This window comes from Schistocerca americana, chromosome 3 (assembly GCF_021461395.2).
Source record: "Schistocerca americana isolate TAMUIC-IGC-003095 chromosome 3, iqSchAmer2.1, whole genome shotgun sequence".
NCBI lineage: Eukaryota > Metazoa > Arthropoda > Insecta > Orthoptera > Acrididae > Schistocerca > Schistocerca americana.
This window is the reverse complement of record NC_060121.1, coordinates 203,523,925-203,538,700: the sequence shown is the minus strand read 5'-3', so window position 1 is coordinate 203,538,700 and position 14,776 is coordinate 203,523,925.

Here is a 14,776-nt window from a genome sequence, read left to right as displayed (position 1 = left end):
GGGAAATCTGACGCCGACGTCTCCTGCTGGATAACACTTGACGGATGCTTTTGACTTCTGCAAAATAATAAAAGTCATATTGTACCAATATACTCTACGATAGTCCAGTAAAAAGTTGAAAAAAAACGGAAAGGTTCAGCAGTAACCGTAGCAAGACTACGAATATCGAGAATTTCCTGTGATTATATTATTTAATTTCGTACTAGTCATGGGCTATTGGATTACACAAGATGAAACAGATGTCCATACAGTATTACAATCTTCCAGCGAGTGCTGATTGAACACATAGCGCAGCCTGAAAGAGAAGGAAGGTAGAGAAGTAATTAACATCACGTTGACAGCTAGGTCATTACATCGGAGCTAAAGTTCGGTTTGGGGAAGGATGGTGAGGAAATCGACCGTGCCCTTTCAAAGGAACCCTACCGGCGTTTACCTCAAGCAATTCAAGGTATTCACGGAAGACCTAAGTCTCGATGGCTGGACGGGTATTTGAAGTGTCGTCCTCCTTCATGCAAGCCTAACGTGCTAACTACGGCGACTCCTCGTTTGGTGCATACAAAATAGGTGACGAGTGCGTTACCATTGAAGGGGTCTTCACACCCACTAGTCGACGGACCGATAAACTGGAGTTGTGCAGGCACTTTGACCTACCGACGGAGCAATTTTTCGTGTCGGGTGATAGGTTATATATGACCCCGCTGCTGGTAAGGTCGCAGGTTCGAATCCTGCCTCGGGCATGCATGTGTGTCATGTCCTTAGGCTAGTTAGGTTTAAGTAGTCCTAAGTCTAGGGGACTGTTGACCTCCGATGTTGTCGCATAGTGCTTAGACCCATTTGAACAGAACGACGCCCCCCTCTCTCTCCCCAAACACTTCACCCAAAAATTTGTCCCGTATGTAGCGCTGTCGTACGAACAGTCCGACAAAAGTACATTTTATATTACTGCGTGCCGGATTAAACAGGATTCAGTTAGGGCTAACATGACCAAGTGTGAGGAGAAAGCAACTTTGATCGCAGATGTTTGCGGGAGGAGGATAGCAAAACATATTCAAGAGATTAAGTACTTGTTTCATATTTTAACGAACTCGTGATATGTTACATATTCACTGACCAGACAGAACATAATGACCACCAACCTACTATTGACATCAACCCATTCAGGGGGTAGCAGTGTCGCCTGGCGACGAGTGACTCCTAGTCAGACACATGCACGATACATGTAGTATCCGTGAGCTTGCTCCTCGTGTGTAGCATAGGGAAGGCGCGCAATGTATCTGAGTTTGACTCAGGGCATATCGTGGTGACCCGGAGGCTCAGCAAGAGCATTTCTGAAACTGCACTACTTACCAGGTGTTCAAGGGGTGCTGTGGTGATTGTCTTCAACACACGGCGAAACCAAAGTGAAAGAAATTAAGGGCGTCGTGTGATTGGGCAGTCAGCCCTCATTCAGACGTCGGCCGTTGTAGGCTGTGCAGACATAAAACAGTACAGACGCGGAACTGTGGTGGAGTTAACATCAGACTTTAATGTTGGGCGTAGTATAAGTGTACCCGGACACACAGTGCACCACGCATACCTAACGATGGTCCTGTGTAGCCTACGACCCGTGCATGTGCTTAAAACTACGACATCGGCAACTACGATTGAAACGGGGCGTGACAATCGGCACTGGACGTTGGCACAGTGGCATAGCGTTACAAGATCTGATGAATTCCGATAACTCCTTCATGTAGGTGGGAGGGTGTGAATCCGTCTTCTTCCAGGGTTACTCCTTGACACCTCTACTGCGGGACGGAGACAAACTGTCGTCTCCATTACACTCTGGCTAACATTCACGTGGGCGTGCGTGGGACCAGTGGAGCTTAAAACTACGACATCGGCTACTACGATTGAAACGGGGCGTGACAGTCGGCACTGGACGCTGGCACAGTGGCATAGCGTTACAAGATCTGATGAATTCCGATAACTGCTTCATGTAGGTGGGAGGGTGTGAATCCGTCTTCTTCCAGGGTTACTCCTTGACACCTCTACTGTGGGACGGAGACAAACTGACGTCTCCATTACACTCTGGCTAACATTCACGTGGGCGTGCGTGGGACCAGTGGAGCTCGTGCAAGGCACCATGACGGCCAAGGACTATTGTACACTGCTTGCAGACCACGTACACCCTTTCATGACAATCATGTCTCCGGACAGCTGTGGCATTTTTCAACAATATAATGCGTCATGTTACAAGGCCAGGAGTGAGACAGTGCTTCGAGGATTACAGTGGCCAGTTCCATTTGATGTGCTGGCCTCTTATCTCACCAGATCTGAACCATATCGAATACATCATGGATGTGACTGAACGTGGCGTCAGAGCTAATCGCCACCCTCCCCGGAATTTACGGTAATTGAGTAACTTGTGTGTGAAGTTGTGGTTCCAGCTCCCTCCAGCAACCTGCCAAAGCCTCATTACTTCCATGCCATTACACGTCCCCGCTGTTATCCGTACCAAGATGGACATACCAGCTATTAGGTAGGTAGTCACAATGTTCTGGATGATCAGGGTATATATGTATGTTCTGTCGGACATACTGTTACCAACCATCCGGCTTTTCGATGCTTTTTTTAAAGTCAGGACGGAATGTTCTTTTAAGAAAGTATCCCACTTCTTGCTAACGAAGTTACTTTTCATCATTTGACGAATTTCAGTGTAGCGTCATTGGACTGAACTAAAAGCTGCACGAACTTGGCTATACATTTTTTTATTAAATTCGCTACCAGAGGTGTAGCTGTCGGAGAAACGTTGCATTCATAGACGAAGTAAACGATATTTCGATTCGAGATATTGTAGTTTGTGTCGGACTATCTCTATATTTCCGCGCTCTGAACCAAAAGTTTATTAGTTAATGTCTGATTTGAAGTATGTCGTCTTCTAAGTTAAATAGTAGTGAAAGCAGAAGGCAGGTTGTCAGACAAATCAAAAGCAAAATTAAAATGCACTGTGTTTGAAAGAAAAGCTAAATATGCAGTGTGTCATAGTAACGTTAACACGCCGTAAGAGGGTGCTATCGACTTCGGAATACATCTTAGCGCTTAAAAAAAATAAAATAAAAAATAAAAAAATGATGGGACAAACCAGCTCCACATCCGGCTGAATAAAAATTGCTCGCTTATGGTTAGAAACGTTCAAGCTGTAGAAGCCACACTGGCATACCACACGGTTTTCCAACACCATTAGTACAAATGGATGGGCTGTACAAGATAAATTAAATAAAAACCTGTTTTCAAAATCTCAGGTTGTTCAAATTTTATCTTCTGGAAGAGCCGTGACAGAAATCATTATTAATAATGTCTTTGCAGCTGACACTGTAGATTTTTTGTTAACACATTGAATGACAAAGTTACATATTCTGACCTGGACACAGATGCAAGTAATCATGGTGCGCTGAAACTGTTCCCAATTTTAATTCAGTATTTCGTTGAGGAAAGTAGTGGTATTCAATCAACGGCTATTGACTGAAAATTAGTCCACAAGAAACTTCAAAAAGTACTGCCAGCTATACTACAAATACTTTCGGAGTGTATAACCGTGCTACTTCTCAATGCACTGCTTTTGTTCGTGACAATGCGAATGTTAACATCGGCTTGTTACACGCAGGGGAAAGAAAGAATGTGTTTGTCTTCTCTCAAGTGGCAGATAAACAAAACCATAACAGAATCTAGAGGCCCTGCGCATACATTACATAATACAGATACTATCCCTTTAGATATAAAATCTTTTCTACTAAAGTCTTCAACTTCCTTCGCATGTGTGCAGAACTAAAATATTTCTGTTAATTTGTTCACGTATATTAGCAAAAGCTCCAGAACCAATCCAGGACCTTCGGTTGTCATAGTACCCAGCAACAGAAAGGACTGTACCCAGCACTTAAATATAATTTTCTCTCTCGGCACTGGAAATCAGTGCTTCCAATCATTAGAAACAACTTTTCGGAGTAATTTCGTCTGCTTCTCTCCTCAACCGCGCACATTTTGCACTGCAAAGTGACGTCTATTGACAAGGAAAGCAGTTATATTATAGAAGTGGGTGAATTATTAGAAAATATATTAAATCCTCTGAAAAACAGACTTGAGAATTATATCAATCCTCCCACCGTATGGCAAGCTTTGAATTGCTTTTCTGTGGTTGGCTTGGAGAAAGAGTGCCAGGCATACATTGAAACTGTACCTAGTTTCTATGAAACTTCCGCTGAATACCTAGAGCAATGAATGGAGCCACTGGAGGAATTCGAGTGTTTCTAATGGCTTAAACTCAGACTTAATGCACCTTTGCTATGAGGACATTCTTCCATGTATACAGTACTTACAAACCATGGGTGTGAAAACAGATAATTCGAAATTTTTCATCAGTTCTACAACATGAAGAATTGCATGAAGTATTCAATGCTGGATAAAGATTCTAAAGTAGATCAAGATTAGTGTTCATCCTTTAAAAAGTGTCAACGTGTCGAAACATTTTCTGAAATTTTGTAAAAGTTTGCCACTCTTTCTTTGCGATTCCAAGTCACAATACATTTACTAAAAGTGTGTTTCCTCTCATAGTTGCTCAGTGGAAGAAAGAGAGGAAGCATTTGTTGACAGATTCGGTCAAAAGAATTTTACTGGTCACGTAAAACTTCAAGGATACACCTTATGAGGAAATTTACAGGTATATTCTTCAGGGTAATAATTTAGCTCCTCTCTCAGCAGTAGACTGCATTGAATAATACGCTTTCGAAGGATACACCACTGAGAAATACTGATTACTTTAAAGTGATTGTATTGTATTTGTAACAATAGAATATCATTGTTTAATATTACAGCCGATTTTCAGATAATTATTTCCCGCTCACGCTGACATTAGAGCGTGTTTATTACTCCACTGTATAAAATATAACCAATTTATTATTTCTAAAATGAAATGTTAGGTTTATCTGAAAAATCTTACGCATTTTCCAGAGTACCGTCCTGATTTTCATAATCTGAGTTGCTAACCCTAGAGAGACCTACTGCCAGGCTTGATGGCCAAACATGATTTGTCCAGTGCGGTTGCTTTTCTAGCGGGAATCAGGTCGCCTTGCAACCGAGGGGAACGTGGACAGGACAAACCGCAGTGTCGTATGGCAAGTGAGGAGTTTCGGTGGCAGACAAGTATGTCTGGATAGCCGTCCTAGATAAGCGGAGTATCCGGGTTCGAATTTTCAACTCTCATCATCAATTTCAGTTCCCTAACATGGTCGCCGTCGGAAGAATTTCCCTGAATATTGAGCCATTATCGTTTCATGAAGCACACACAGTCAGTAAAGGTGGACATTTTATATACAAAACTCCATGGAAATTCTATATTTCAGTTTCTAGGATTTATTTGCCATACTTTTCGGTAATGAAAACTAACGGCCGAAATAGAGACAGATTAGATTTTAGATTTATCGAAAAAAAAAGAACCAAAAAAGAAAGAGTTTAGAATTATTGTTCTTTTCCGTTGCCCATCGAAAACAAAAACTAAAATCGAAATATAGACATTCGAAGTATTTTTCTTAAAAAAAATATACTTTCATCAGTGTAGATATCTTTATAAAAAAATCCAGCCTATCACCACGCTTTCTGCTATGAAGAATATAGTGTAGAACGTTTTACATTCCAGAAGTGCAGCTACGGTCGCAGGTTCGAATCCTGCCTCGGGCATGGATGTGTGTTATTTACTTAGGTTAGTTAGGATTAAGTAGTTCTAAGTTCAAGGGGACTGATGACCTCAGAAGTTAAGTCCCGTTGTGCTCAGAGCCATTTGAACCAACCAAAAGTTGCCAAATTCTTCTTACATCCCTATAGCTGTATTTAGTAGATGATGTGTGCCACAACAGTTCGCAGTCTTTCTTCTTCTCATTTGAAACGCGGGACATATTTTGTGCTATATAGGCTAGTCAAATGAAAACAAGACAGATGGGACAAAAATTAGTAAATTGTTTATTATTAAAAAGTAATCGCCGTAACTGTTAATATATTCATCCCACTGTGAGATAAGAAAGTCAATGCCTTCATGGAAAAATGTTTCCGGTTGCTTACAGAAGCATTGTTGTGTCCTGGCGAGCACCCCTTTTCCGAAGCAAATCGGCGGCCACGACTATATTTCTCCAGGGCTATCTAAAATGATAAAAGTACACTACTGGCCATTAAAATTGCTACACCTCGAAGATGTGCTACAGACGCAAAATTTAACCGACAGGAAGAAGATGTTGTGATATGCGAATGATTAGCTTTTCAGTGCATTCACACAAGTTTGGCGCCGGTGGCGACACCTACAACGTGCTGCCTCGAGGAAAGTTTCCAACCGATTTCTCATACACAAACACCAGTTGACCGGCGTTGCCTGGTGAAACGTTGTTATGATGCCTCGTGTAAGGGGGAGAGATGCGTACCATCACGTTTCCGACTTTATTAAAGGTCGGATTGTAGCCTATCGCGATTGCGGTTTACCGTATCACGACATTGATGTTCGCGTTGGTCGAGAACCAATGACTGTTAGCAGAATATGGGATTGGTGGTTTCAGGAGGGTAATACGGAACGCCGTGCTGGATCCCAACGGCCTCGTATCACTAGCAGTCGAGATGACAGGAATCTCATCCGCATGGTTGTAACGCATCGTGCAGCCACGTCTCGATCCCTGAGTCAACGAATGGTGAAGTTTACAAGACAACAACCATTTGCACGAACAGTTCGACGACGTTTGCAACAGTATGGACTATCAGCTCGGAGACCATGGCTGTGGTTACCCTTGACGCTGCATCCCAGACAGCAGCGCTGGCGATGGTGTACTCAACGGCGAACCTGGGTGCAACAATGGCAAAACATCAATTTTTTCGGATGAATCCAGGTTCTGTTTACTGCATCATGATGGTCACATCGGTGTTTGGTGACATCGTGGTGAACGCACATTGGAAACGTGTATTCGTCATCGCCATGCTGGCGTATCACCCAGCGTGATGGTATGGGTTGCCATTGGTTACACGGCTCGGTCACCTCTTGTTCGCATTGATGGCAATTTGAACAGTGGACGTTAAATTTCAGATGTGTTACGACACGTGGCTGCACCCTTCATTCGATCCCTGCGAAACCCTACATTTCACCAGGATAATTCACTACCGCATGTTGCAAGTCCTGTACAGGCATTTCTGGAAACATTCTCCAGATGTCTCACCAATTGAAAACGTCTGGTCAATGGTGGCCGAGCAACTGGCTCGTCACAATACGCCAGTCACTACTCTTGATGATCTGTGGTATCGTGTTGAAGTTGCATGGGCAGCTGTACCTGTATACACCATCCTAGCTGTTTTTGACTCAATGCCCAGGCGTATCAAGGCCGTTATTACGGCCGGAGTTGGTTGTTCTGGGTACTGATTTCTCAGGAGCTATGCACCCAAATTGCGTGAAAATGATATTACATGTCAGTCTAATATATTTTTCCAATGAATACCCGTTAATCACCTGCATTTCTCCTTGGTGTATCAATTTTAATGGCCAATAGTGTACTTAATGCCCCCTCTTGCGCTGACGCCCATTTGCCTGTCTTCACCTTCCTGGACAGTGATGTGCAGAAGTACAATCCGAATTGCAATCTTTTAGCTAATCAATGGCTTCTAAAGGAATAATTCATTCGCATGGAAAGCGTTGTTTCCCAGCGGTACAAGAGTCTGCTGGACAAACCTCGCTTTCATATTTCGTCTGATTTCGCCACGTCACGTACGCTGAGAGGTGACAAAAAGTATCTTGATCGAATAGGCAGACCAATCAGTAGCAAATGATGCGAGCGATTATTCATTATCTCAGCCAGATAGGGCCGTAGCCAACGATAGGAACACAGCGCGTTCTACTGCTGAGCGCCATGTTGCACGCATTGTAGATTAACAGACCACATGGTCTCGGCAACCCTATGCTAAGATGCGGATTTTAAGATGTGCCTTATACCTTGTTACTGTTATTTTGTACCTTTTACTCATAACTCTAGGAAAGAGTATGCGAGCTCAACCCACAAAGAAATGCATACAAATAACATTGGTAACTATCAGCTCAAAATTCATGAACGGTCTGGGCAGATACAAAAATATGGACGGGTTTTGTTCTAGTCACGTCCTTACATCAGTACTATCTAACCATTATTCACTTTACTCAGCATGGTGCCTCCCATTGTGCTATACGTTAGGAAGACAAATCATGTTACTCGCAATTAAAATTTAGCATTGCACAAAACACTGTCACACAGTAAACAGTGTTGCCACTCAGTATGTAAGATAGATCAGCTTGTGGTTTACGCGAGTCAGTTGTTTCCATTATCAGCAATGACAACGATGGAGCGGAGACAATCATTTCAGTTGACTAAAATGACGCAAGGAAAGCGAATGACGATAGTGATTCAGTTTCTGACGGCCCTAATAAATGGGTAATAAATGAACTTCTTCGCGATCGTATCGCTAAACAAGATTATGTGGCAAATAATATTGACTGCGATTGCAGTAATACAATCAGACACTATACTGAATTTCCTAGTAACTCAAAGATTTGATTTTAAGAACTACGGGTAATAGCGAGAAACACTAAAAACTGTTGTTACAGAAGCATGCCCAGGAGTAATGTTTCCCAACTTTTATTTGGAACCTATGAAATCTTTCTAAAAATCAAACGTTATTAGCATTTTATATGGTTATTCCTCATGCCTACTCATTTGTAGACCTCTGTTACTAGAGGACTTATTTATAATTGTAGAGTGTGACGTGGCGGTGTGTAACGTAGCTGCCGGCCGCGGTGGCCGAGCTATTCTAGGCACTTCAGTCCGGAACCGCGCGACTGCTACGGTCGCAGGTTCGAATCCTGCCTCGGGCTTGGATGTGTGTGCTGTCCTTAGGTTAGTTAGGTTTAAGTAGTTCTAAGTTCTAGGGGACTTATGACCTCAGATGTTAAGTCCCATAGTGCTCAGAGCCATTCGAACCATTTTTTGTGACGTAGCTACGTCGATGCCTGAGTAACAGCATGCTGTAATCAGGTTTCACGTTCGGAGAGTTCATCCGCACACGGAACACCCTCTCCTTCAGGATGACAGCACCAAACCTCATACGAGCGCTGCGACATCTGCAACAACCCGAGGTCTTGTCAACGATCATCCTCCATACTACCCCGAGTTGGCCCTATCCGATTTTGATTTGTGTGTGAAATTTAGAGACTACCTTCGACATCTTCACTTTGTTACGGATGAAGCGGTGCAAGAAGAGGTGAGATAGTGGCTCCGTCAATAAAAGGAAGTATTCTACAGTGATGACATCAGAAAACTGGTATCTCTTTGAGAGAAATCTGTTCCTTACCAGGGTGATTATGTCATGAAATAAATATGTAGGCATGAAGAATAAAGGTGTAAAATGTTAGTAAAAACGTTTTTATTGAAATGCCTTAAGAGTATCCATATAAAAAATTCGGAGGCATCACTTTTCGGCAGATCCTCGTACTATTCTCTCAGAGCAACGGTAGTGTATTTTATGTCACACGTTTATTATTTGATGGGACATCGCAGTTTGCAAAACGTAGTGGGGGGTTTAAGAGCCGGGAAGAGGGTCTGTCGCGATTAACTGCCAATGAAAATGTAGGAAATGTGTATTAACATTAAAAACTAGAGGACAAATCACGGGGAGAATGGACAAGAAACTAACGTCTGAGCATAAGACAGAAGTAAAATATAAGGACTTTAAATGAATCAACAAGTTTACTGTTACCAGTCACTGTTTATTTATCTCCACGACGCGTTTCAAAGGTGTAAACCTCCATCATCAGGTGGATTTCCATTTGTTAATGTGACATTTGTGCATGTGTTGTGCTACGATTGTTTGGAGGAACTTGTGGCATTGTCTAGTGGAGAAACAAAACACTATTTCAGAAGGTGGTTTTGGGTTTCTTTTGACAAAAAAATAAACGTGTATCTAACGGTAGACATAAAATAAGTAAATTAGAGTACCTCGAGTGGTCACAGGTTCCTTTCACAGTCTTAACACATCACATGTATACTGTCATATTTTGTAAAAATATATGGCGTCGGAATCCATTTGGAACTTGGATCGTATAGCAAAAGAGAAAATATTGTCACAAAGTCCAAGGTATATACGTACTAACAACATTAATACAGAATAAATTTTTGAAGGATTTGGAGGTGTTGTTTGAGGCGTTGAATACATTCGTTGGAATCCGATTTTGACAAGTTAAAATAGCTGAAATAGCTCATAATTATTTATACAATCAGGTGAAATTTTACGAACTTTAAGTAAAATAATCATATTGGCTACAGTGGTAAAATTATACACAAATAACAATTTTGGTTGGGATTCATAGATAGATACGAAAGGCTGGAATCAGAGGTGTAGTGTTGGCAGAAGAGCCAACACTGTTTTTCTAGAGGAGGCCGAAATGCACGCGTTTAATTACACGCTGACTGGCGTGAGGTCTGGAACAGGACAATATCTTGAGAATTGCAAATAAAGTACGTAGTTGATATAATACTTAACTTTAATCCACAATTGTAGAACATCTCTCGTTACGGTACATGCTTCATAATATTAATTATCAATTGAATACGGCGCCTTGCTAGGTCGTAGCAAATGTAGCTGAAGGCTATGCTAACTATCGTCTCGGCAAAGGAGAGCGTATCGGTCAGTGTAGCTTCGCTAGCAAAGTCGGCTGTACAACTGGGGCGAGTGCCAGGACGTCTCTCTAGATCTGCCGTGTGGTGGCGCTCGGTCTGCAATTGCTGACAGTGGCGACACGCGGGTCCGGCGTATACTAATGGACCGCGGCCGATTTAAAGGCTACCACCTAGCAAGTGTGGTGTCTGGCGGTGACACCACAAGAGGGGGAGGAAGAAAAAGAGAAACTGAGAGGGAGGGAAATGGTGGAAAGAGTGTATGAGTGCAAATTTTACAAGGTAAGGGATCTTAAGATTGTATCTGTTACATGTAACAACTGCCTAAAGGTTACGATAATACATTGGTTAATGCTTAAAAATATGCAGATGGATGTGCAATTTGTGCCAGTAGTTGTACACATAGTTTCAAGCCGACAAGGAGTACAAGCTGTTGGTGTGATGATGTATCTGTAAATGAGATGAATCTCTTGTACACTCGGGGGCTGTTGCGGTGACATAACTAAATATTTATTTATGGTAAATATTAGGGTGTGTGTGTGTGTGTGTGTGTGTGTGTGTGTGTGTTAAAGACGTAGGCAGTTTCTGCAAAAAGAGATGATACTATTGCGAATATTGTTGTCATTTTTGTCTTTAAAGATGGATTTAGGTTGTTTGGTTTGGTGTTTGCATATTTGGAGTGTTTCAAGATGTCGAATTTTTTGCCTTTTGGTTGGATGAATAGGATTCTGATACTTGCGTTGTTAACATGTTATTTTGCTTCATGCAGGTGGGTGGCTATTGCTGATGTATGGTATTTTTTGTTATTTAGTGCTGCCATGTGTTCTTTGAATCTAATCTGAAATGATCTGCCTGTCTGGCCTATGTAGAAGCAATCACTGTCCAAACATTTAATTTTGTAAACACCTGTGTGATGAAGAGGGTTTCGTGTGCTGATGTTGTGGGGTAACATCTGTCCAATCTTGTTGTCTGTGGTAAAGGATATGCTTATGCCATTTCATTTTAATGTCAATAGCAGTCACCGCAAATCCTAACCTAAAATGTTTGCATTTAGAGTTGGAAGGACTTATTGAAACCTTCTGATATAAGGTCTGTCTTTTAGGGGGTCAGAACTATGGACTTGGGTCAACACACTGCGGAAATTCTGAGAAGGCACTACAGCTAATAGAAGAATTCGATCCTGTTGTACCTAAACACGTAGAATATGCAAACAAAGGAAAATAGAGCACATCAGACATGTCTTTTAAAATGTGTAAACGGTTTACATCCGTTCTGAGAGAAAGAGTGGTGCAGCATTGTGAAGGAAGTGAAGGAAACTAATTTTTTTCCCCCATATTACACTCAATCGCAAATATTTCAAATCTGGATCAGCTGTCTTTTTTTGTAAGGTATTTATCAAAAGGTTTTTCTGTCGAAAGGTTTTTCTGTTTTGTCTCGATTTCAGGGCACAAGTCGCAAGAATTTTATAATTAATAAATAAATTTGCGAAGTAAATATGATTCAGACATTCACTTGTACAGGGGTCAATCATATGACGATGCAAACAGTATGGCTGGTACTTCCTTTGGTTTCCACACTAGAATAACTGAACAAACACCATTTTTGCTGTGTGCAATCCTTGTGCAGCTCACTTTTTTTTACCTAATAGGCCTGTTTGCAGCAGTGTTGGCCTACAGAGACATCATTTTTTTAGTTTTCTTGGAACAAATTTATCTTTCCTCTCTGTTTCGACGAGCCTTTGCAATATTTTGCAGTTCAGTTTCCGTAAAACGAGTTTCAGAAACACACTAGTCAGTACATTACGAAGTCTACTATAATCTCTATTTCAACAATAGAAACAACATCAGCTTTGGAAGCTATTCAAGATGATGAAACTCAAAAGGCTTCATTAAGCTGCGAGACGCCTGGAATGCCGAGTAGTCTGCTGAGTGTGTGATAATGACAGATCTTTTGTCAGCGGCATTCAAGAGATTTGATGCCACAAATAAATTGCTGCAAAGGGTTGACACTGATATTGGGATTGTAGTGAAGTTTTACGATTCCTTACTTGAATTCGTTTGAGAGAATCTTTCTGTGCACAACACATATGAAAACGCTGCCATGAGACGAGTAAGATAAATACATGCAAAACAGCCACAAAAAGTTATAATTCAAGAAAACTGATAGTGAATGAAACAGCCGAGCTTGACACTACTTTCGGAGGAAAGAAAGATTTTCGGGTGAATGCTTTTCTGTTTATTATAGACAGATGGATATCTGAACTAAAGAAAAGAAAAAGGCGTTGGAACAGTTTTGTGGCAATTTTGGTTCTTTAAGTAATTTTCGTGGACGAGACTACACTGAACTATATGGATATCGTGTGACTAGGGCCTCCCTTCTTGTAGACCGTTCACCGGGTGCAATTCTTTTGATTTGACGCCACTTCGGCGACTTGCGCGGCGATGGGGATGAAATGATGATGATTAGCAAAACACAACATCCAGTCCCTGAGCGGAGGAAAACTCCGACCCAGCCGGGAATCAAACCCGGGCCATTAGGATTGACATTCTGTCGCGCTGTCCACGCCGGGACCGTGGGTGGACAACACTGAACTATTGAAATGTGTTATAATAATCGTTACAGAAACGGCTTGGAAGAATTTTTGAGTGGTGAGATCATCCATTTTATACCACACGTGAAGAGCAGATAAATAAAAACGTCCCCTCTAAGTACTCTGTTTAAATCGTTGCTTGAAAATCACGTTAATGAACCGTTTCCTATCGAGGAGGTTCCACAATGAATGTAATTGTTAAGCTGAGTACACTGCCTCTCAAAGAATTGCCTGCAGTCACAGATGTCGCAGGATAGAGCCAACAGTATTCTCGTTCTCTCTTTGATGACTTGTGTGTGGTGACTTCTGTAAGCGAGAGCACCAGCAGCAGCGAGTACTGTTTGTATAAAGCGTTTATTTTGCATTTTGTTTACGACCATCCACTAAGGAAGGGATTCTATTTGTGTTTATCTGCTCTGCATAGTAACTAACAGTTCTTGATAAAACTTTACGTAGTTTTCGTGTTAGATTTCTTAGTGTTTTCTTGATCGTTTAGAACAGAAAGCGCCCTAAAACCGTCTTTTGTTTGTTTCGCGGCCGTTAGCCACTAGTCACTTGAATCAGCAGTTGTCTTGTGACAGCCAGAGCGAGAGCACCAGCAGCAGCGAGTACTGTTTGTATAAAGCGTTTTTGTACTTATTTGCTGCGCTTAGCTTTTAAATAGTTTTTCTGGGAAAACCTAGCGTAGTTTTCGCGTCTCGTATTTCAGTGAGTGTTTCTTGATTATCAGAGTAGCTCATCAGAAGATTATCTTGGGAATTTGTCACCGTATAGAGTAGGGTAAACATAGTCATGTGTAGGGACTGTGGTTGTTGTGAGCGGACGCAAGGAGAATTGGCCACTCTTCGGGGGCAGGTGGAGGCTTTGTCTGTTAGGCTCATCGAGCTCGAGGCGCAGGCGTCGGCTCGTAGTGGCGTTGGGGCAACTGTGGTGAGACCTATGCCTACTTCGGTGGCCTTGGAATCACATGGAACCCCTGATGTCGCTGCGTCTTCCGGCAGTGAGCATCTTACCGGTCAGCCATCACTCCAGGGTGAATGGCGGACAGTGGTGGGCTCGCGCGTGCCTGGCCGAAAGGCAAAGGTGGGATCTGGCCGCGTGGCAGCTGCCTTACCCCTTTCCAACAGGTACGGGGTGCTTCCTAGTGGTGATGACATCGTTTCCGAGCCACCACAGGATGCCTCGCCTGTTGGACCAGTGGCCGATTCTCTGGCAAGGTCCCGACAGTCACAGAGGGCGGGCCTATTAGTTATAGGGAGCTCCAACGTTAGGCGGGTTATGGAGCCCCTCAGGAAAATAGCGGGTAGGTCAGGGAAGAATGCCAGTGTGCACTCGGTGTGCTTGCCGGGGGGTCTCGTCCGTAATGTGGAGGAGGCCCTTCCGGCAGCTATTGAACGCACTGGGTGTGACCGGCTGCAGATAGTAGCACATGTCTGAACGAATGACGCCTGCCGCTTGGGTTCTGAGGCCATCCTTGGTTCCTTCCGGC